This window comes from Tupaia chinensis, unplaced genomic scaffold (genome assembly GCF_000334495.1).
Source record: "Tupaia chinensis unplaced genomic scaffold, TupChi_1.0 Scaffold143661_1, whole genome shotgun sequence".
NCBI classification, from domain to species: domain Eukaryota; kingdom Metazoa; phylum Chordata; class Mammalia; order Scandentia; family Tupaiidae; genus Tupaia; species Tupaia belangeri.
Window position 1 is genome coordinate 4,428 of NW_006203509.1, and position 6,142 is coordinate 10,569.

The following is a 6,142-nucleotide window of genomic DNA, read 5'->3' on the forward strand; positions in this document are numbered from 1 at the left end:
AATCTTGAAGGCAATGGCAACTCTTATTTTCCAAATTTTAAAAATAGAATTTTAATTTGGACAGCAAGAAGAAATAGACTATTAGATAAGGTAGGTAAAGTACTGTACACATATTTAGAGATACACACAACCATTTATATTAGGTTGTTGAAAAGTAATGACACATTTGTCTATGTTTTTCTAAGCAAAAGATGCATCATGACTTTCCCAATGGCTCAATAAAATAAATTGATTACTATAATTAATAACTTACATGCTTTATTACTCAACAATTATTTATTAAACACTTACTATGGACATTAAGTACCAGGACTTGCTCTGGTCAAATATGTGGGAGTCCAGTGCATGTAAAATGATCTAGAATTTATTTTAATGAGTTTTAAATTTTTTTTTATTCTGACTAGTAACCAATTTTTTAATGAGTAAATGTTATCATCACATTACTCACCACATATGTGCCATGGACATACTCAAATCTGCCATCACTGTAGTAAGGCATGGAAAGATGATCTTTACCTTATTTGCTAGCAAGTTGGAGAGGTTAAATACTTCTAGATAAGATCGTTAACAACTTAAACATTTCACAAAACTGTATATGATAATGACAAGTTATTTTTTCAAAAGTGGAAATTTCACTAGACAAGAAATCAATTGGTCAATGATTCCAAAAATGATAAAGAAATGGAGTATGTCTTTAAATATATTAAACAAAGGTTTCCACAAGATTCTCTGACAGTTATTCAATAATCTTATACTGTGTTTCCTTAAATAGAATAAATATTTCAAAATTACTACATCAAATTGTCCATTACCTCTACTAAAACTACATAATTTAAATGAAAATGAGAGATTCTTAGCTATCCAGCTAAAGCAATATTATTCCAGTGCGATAAACTAGGTATGTTATAATAATAAACTCTAATTATCTATAGTTCTAATGATCTCTGACAACTATTAAAAAATGAATTATTAATTATTTCTTTCTAATACTTTGGGTTCCAAATGGGGGCTAGAGATAAAAAGAGTTGTAAAGTGAGGAGCAGTTAAGTGAGAAAAGTGAGTAAAAAATCATAAGAAGGAGAGAAACATGCATTCCTTCATGTAAACACACAGATGACTTCCATAAAAACTACATCCATTAATCAAAAAGTTATAAGAAGTAAATTCATAGAGAAACAATGAAAAACCACTAAAGCAAGATTATACAATCCCATTTTCTTTATTTTAAATAAGCAAAAAGCGCTATGACTGAGATTGATTGACTAAAGATTGTAGAAATGCAGTAAATGGATGTAAATACCAGATATAGTGTAAGGAAGGACATTTAGAAATAAAATAGAGAGGCAAAGCATTAATGGAACAAACAAATGTGGTGTTTGTTGAAGATACTTATAAAAGTATCCAGTTTTATCAACTGGACCATAAAGAAATGTTCACATGTTGAAATATTCACTTTGTAAGCTAACTAATGTGATTGAATGTAAAAGAGAAAATGAAAATTAAAAACGTTAAAAAAATAAACAAGTAAAAAATAAATAAAGAGAAGAATTGGGAATATAAAGACTAGAAAGTGGCATGTTGACAAGGTGTATGCATTAGTTGAGATTAAAACATTCTTAGAGCTTTCACTGAATTCATCAATTGTTTCCAAGCACTTCTCTGGGCCTCCATTCTTCCTGTTTAGAAATAATTAATAAGGAAATATAAATTCTTTTGTATTTTCTCTGAGCTAGGGATTCTCTTTCTTTTGTTGTATCTTTAAGACTTGGTAGAAATTTTAAATTTCAAAACTTCATAGTCCATTTAATTAATGAAGAAACTAAGGCTCAAAAACTTAAAATAACACCAAAAAACTTCCTCAAGATTCTTCCAGTTCATTTATAAATTAAAGGCTACACATTGAGGTGTGATTTTTCTCTAAGAAGCTTCTCTTAAATAGCTGGGCTTGTTAATTGTTACAAAGTCTTTAGGTAAAACAGCAAAGTATAATGAAATCTACTCATGGCCTTCTCTTGCTATCATTTCTGTCTCTTAACTCTCATTTGCCATATCCACCCTTCATTCTCATTATAGGAACATAGCAGGCAACATCATACCTCTCATCAATGTCACTGAGACTGGTGTCCTAGATACGAATGTCTTTCCATTTGAAATAGGTACTTTGAGTAAGGTAAAACAGCAAAGTATAATGAAATCTACTCATGGCCTTCTCTTGCTATCATTTCTGTCTCTTAACTCTCATTTGCCATATCCACCCTTCATTCTCATTATAGGAACATAGCAGGCAACATCATACCTCTCATCAATGTCACTGAGACTGGTGTCCTAGATACGAATGTCTTTCCATTTGAAATAGGTACTTTGAGTAGGTGTTTGTTCTTAACCTTGAAGGTACTTTTGTCTTGCCTCTACAAAGGATTTTCAAACATGGAGTGAATAGCAAGTAGTCTAGTATGTAATTTCTCTTTTGATTCTTTTTTATTCAATTATTAGATTTGAAGCAACATAAAATTCAGTTCTCCTTAATTTACACAGAATGCTCTTAAGTTGCAAATTCAGGGGATGAAGAAGATGAGAGTGAAAGATTTTTCTACAATATTGCATTATCTCTTTTTGTACCTAGTATATTTCAAAAGTTTTCATCTAAGACCATTTTTACTTTTTTATGCCTAATTTTTTGAAGTTTAGTGTTTATTTTTCATCTGACAACTCTCAATCGTTTCCACACTTTCCTCATGGCTTGTTTCATGTTCTCATTTCTGAAAGTATAAATCGAAGGATTAAGCAAAGGAGTTAAGATGGTGTAAAATAGTACCACCGTTTTGTCAGAGGAGAGAACAAATGGAGGTCTTGCATATTCAAACACACATGGGACAAAAAACAAAACCACAACCTCAGTGTGAGATCCACAGGTAGAGAGAGCTTTCCATTGCCCTTCAGAACTATGGGTTTTCAATGAGAGCAAAATGATACCATAGGAGACAAGCAACAAGGAGAAGATTAAAATGCAGAAAAACCCACTGTTAGCAACAACCAAAATGCCAACAATATGTGTGTCCATGCAGTCAAGCTTCAGTAATGGGTACAAGTCACACACAAAATGATCAATGACATTGGGACCACAAAAGGGCAACTGGAAAGTAAAGAGAATTTGTATCATGGAATGCAGAAGCCCCCTGTCCAGGCTACTCCCATCAGAATGCCACAGAGCCTCCAGTTCATGATAGAAGAGTAGTGCAAGGGCTTGTAAATGGCCACGTAACGGTCATAAGCCATGGCTGTGAGGACAATCACCTCTACCCCAGCAAAGAAGTGTTCAGCAAAGATTTGGATCATGCAACCTTGGAAAGAGATGGTTTTCCTCTCATAGAGGGAATCTGAGATCATCTTTGGGATGAAAACAGAGGAGAAACATGCATCAAAGAAAGACAGAAAGGCCAAGAAGAAGTACATGGGGAAACCCAGCAGGGCAGGGCTGCTGAGGATGGTAACGACAATTAGAATGTTGCGGCCAATGGTTGCAATGTACACAAACAAAGATACAACAAATACCATTTTCTGAACATTTGGATTCTGTGAAAATCCCAGAAGGACAAACTCAGTTATCAAGCTTAAGTTGTGCATGTCTTTGGAGGAAAGGATGGAAGTTACACCAGTGATGATGTAGAATCTTCAATTACGACAAAAACTTAACAGGCCTCTTTATAGTATTAGAGTCACCAGTCAGTTGGTATACACTTACTCAAAATTATCTTGAGGGTATCTGTTGCCACTGAGAAAACATAATCCAAAATTTGTGGAGATAGCAATGAAAAGTCACAGGAATTGAGGTGGAGATAAATTATTGATACTTTGAGCGCCAACATTTCAAAACATAGAAAAGGAAGAATCCACATGTGGTAGAGAAGAGAACAGATTTGATTTCAAATGCCAGCTTTGATAATTTATTTACTAGTTACTTATTGGAGTGAATGATTGAACAGCATTCGGTGGCTGCATCTCAGTTGTGAGGAGAGCAATACTGACACATTAGTCCTACCTGCCATTGCCATGGAATGAGCGCATGTTTGACTCCCTGCCACCCTGACCAGGAGATGGCCTTACTTACAAGTAGAAGAAGAAACAACATGAAGTTTAATAGCCACTTGCAAATCATGGGTAATCCTCAAATATTTCTATAAAAGTCTGAACTTGATTGGGTCTTTAAATGATTAGTTTATCCTTTTTCTAAATTTAATTCCTTTTCTGAGAAGAGAATGTTACCCCTAACAGGTACCTCTAAACAGCCATTGTCTGTCCCCATGACCACCACACTCCAGCTAGATATGATTAGGGGCACATATATTTGTTGTGCTTCAGGTTGGCTCAAGATTTGGAACCATAGTCAGCCACGTTAGCTTTCAGCAAGTTCATTATCCTATCAGCTGACCTACTGAAGCTGCTCAATTTATTATTTATACAGAAGTTCGATCTATAGAAAAGTTCCTAGTTCTATACTTAATATGAAAAAAGTGTGCACTAACTGTTGATGTTTTCTTTTTAACTAATTATTTAAAATGAGAACAGAAGACCCTAAAAATTTATTTCGTAATGTTGTTTTGATGACTAAATGAAACAATAGAGGAAAATTGCTCAGGACCTGCTGCTTAAGAAATATTCTGAGTAATGTTTTATTAGTCCGAGATTACTGGTTGGAAACATATTCTTAAAGAGATTAAGTTCAAGGAAAAAACAGATACTTGGTTTTGGATTTTAACATAGAATCTCTGTCTTCAACACCCAGTTCTTTTCCACTGGATCGACATGGAGTCAGAAGTTTTTCTTTTCCAGCAAGAACTTCAAAGCAGCAATGGCCTTTCAGCATTGTTTAACCATCTTTAAAGTTTAAAATCTCTGATTCCTTTGTTCATATTTGAATGAGGCACCTTCATAAAGCAAACACAGCAAATGATGTAGAATCAGAAGACAATGGCCCAGTCACTTAACACGTACAAATTGGCAGCAACCACATAGGTTATGAAGAGATATAACACCTTAAATATTAGCCTTGAAGTTTATTCATTATTTTCCAGTATTCATATAATGTAGCTCAGTCTGATTAATTATATTTACATAACTTTAACTTAAAGCACAGATGTTTATAAATAGCTCACCTGCTCATCTCCTAGGGTTAAGATGAAGGACAACTTGGAAATGTGAAAATGTTGCTTATGATAAAGTCCCTTACCAATTGTAGTTAGTATTATCATACTTAAAAAGCCAGTCACTTGGGCCTGCACCATAACCTAACAGTTGGGAGCTGGATTCTACATAGCTGACTCTGGTTCAAATCCTAGCTAGTAGCTTGGAAAATGTGCCAGTCATGTGTGCATGCTTGCCCAAAATCAATGAGATGGAGAAATAGAAGAGAAGGCAGTGCTGCATGACCACATCAAATTTAAGGGGGGATGCTTTCTCTCTCTCTCTCCCTGCCTCTGTCTCTCTCTGTGAACCACACATGACCCCTGAGAATTAAAAAAAAAAACACCCAGCCACCTACCCCACAGAAAGCTTTCTCATGAGTCATCTAGATAATTATTCCACTTTAAACTTACTTCCACATAGCCACAGCTTCAAAGGATGATTACATCATCACCTGGTCCTAGAGCTGAATGTTTCAGTCAAAGAGCATATAATTGTGTGTGGATATTTTACATGCATACATAATGTTAAACTAAACTATTTTGGCTCAAAACAGCTGCTGTATTCCCACACTTGGATTCCTATGGATAAGCTGAAATTATATATGTTAGGCTGTTTTCCTGAGCTTGTTAATAAATTATAGCCAATCATAGTATCCACACTTCAGTCAAACACGGAGTGCCCCCTTTAAGCTATTTAAGTATTCTAGCATCCAGCTGCAACCAATCCAATTATTTCTCTATCTCTCTCTCTCACTTTCATTTTTAGACATCACTTTCCTTTTATTGAACACATCACTTTCCCTTTCTGCAAACTTATATACCCTGTGACCAGGTGGCTAGCAGGGGTCCCTCAGAAACATTTTCCAGGAGACTGCCTGATTTGAAATGGTTTAAACAAATTGTATTGGGGGGTGGGATGGAAGGACTCAAGGGGAATAAAAATACTAAACATTTAATGG

The 6,142-nt window shown here is 34.8% G+C and overlaps 1 pseudogene; it reads right to left on the reverse strand.

The window, feature by feature from the left end:
- Window positions 1-2,698: 2,698 nt before the first annotated feature.
- LOC102467736 (olfactory receptor 4C15-like) lies at window positions 2,699-3,624 on the reverse strand (annotated as a pseudogene).
- Between the last annotated feature and the right edge of the window lie 2,518 nt (window positions 3,625-6,142).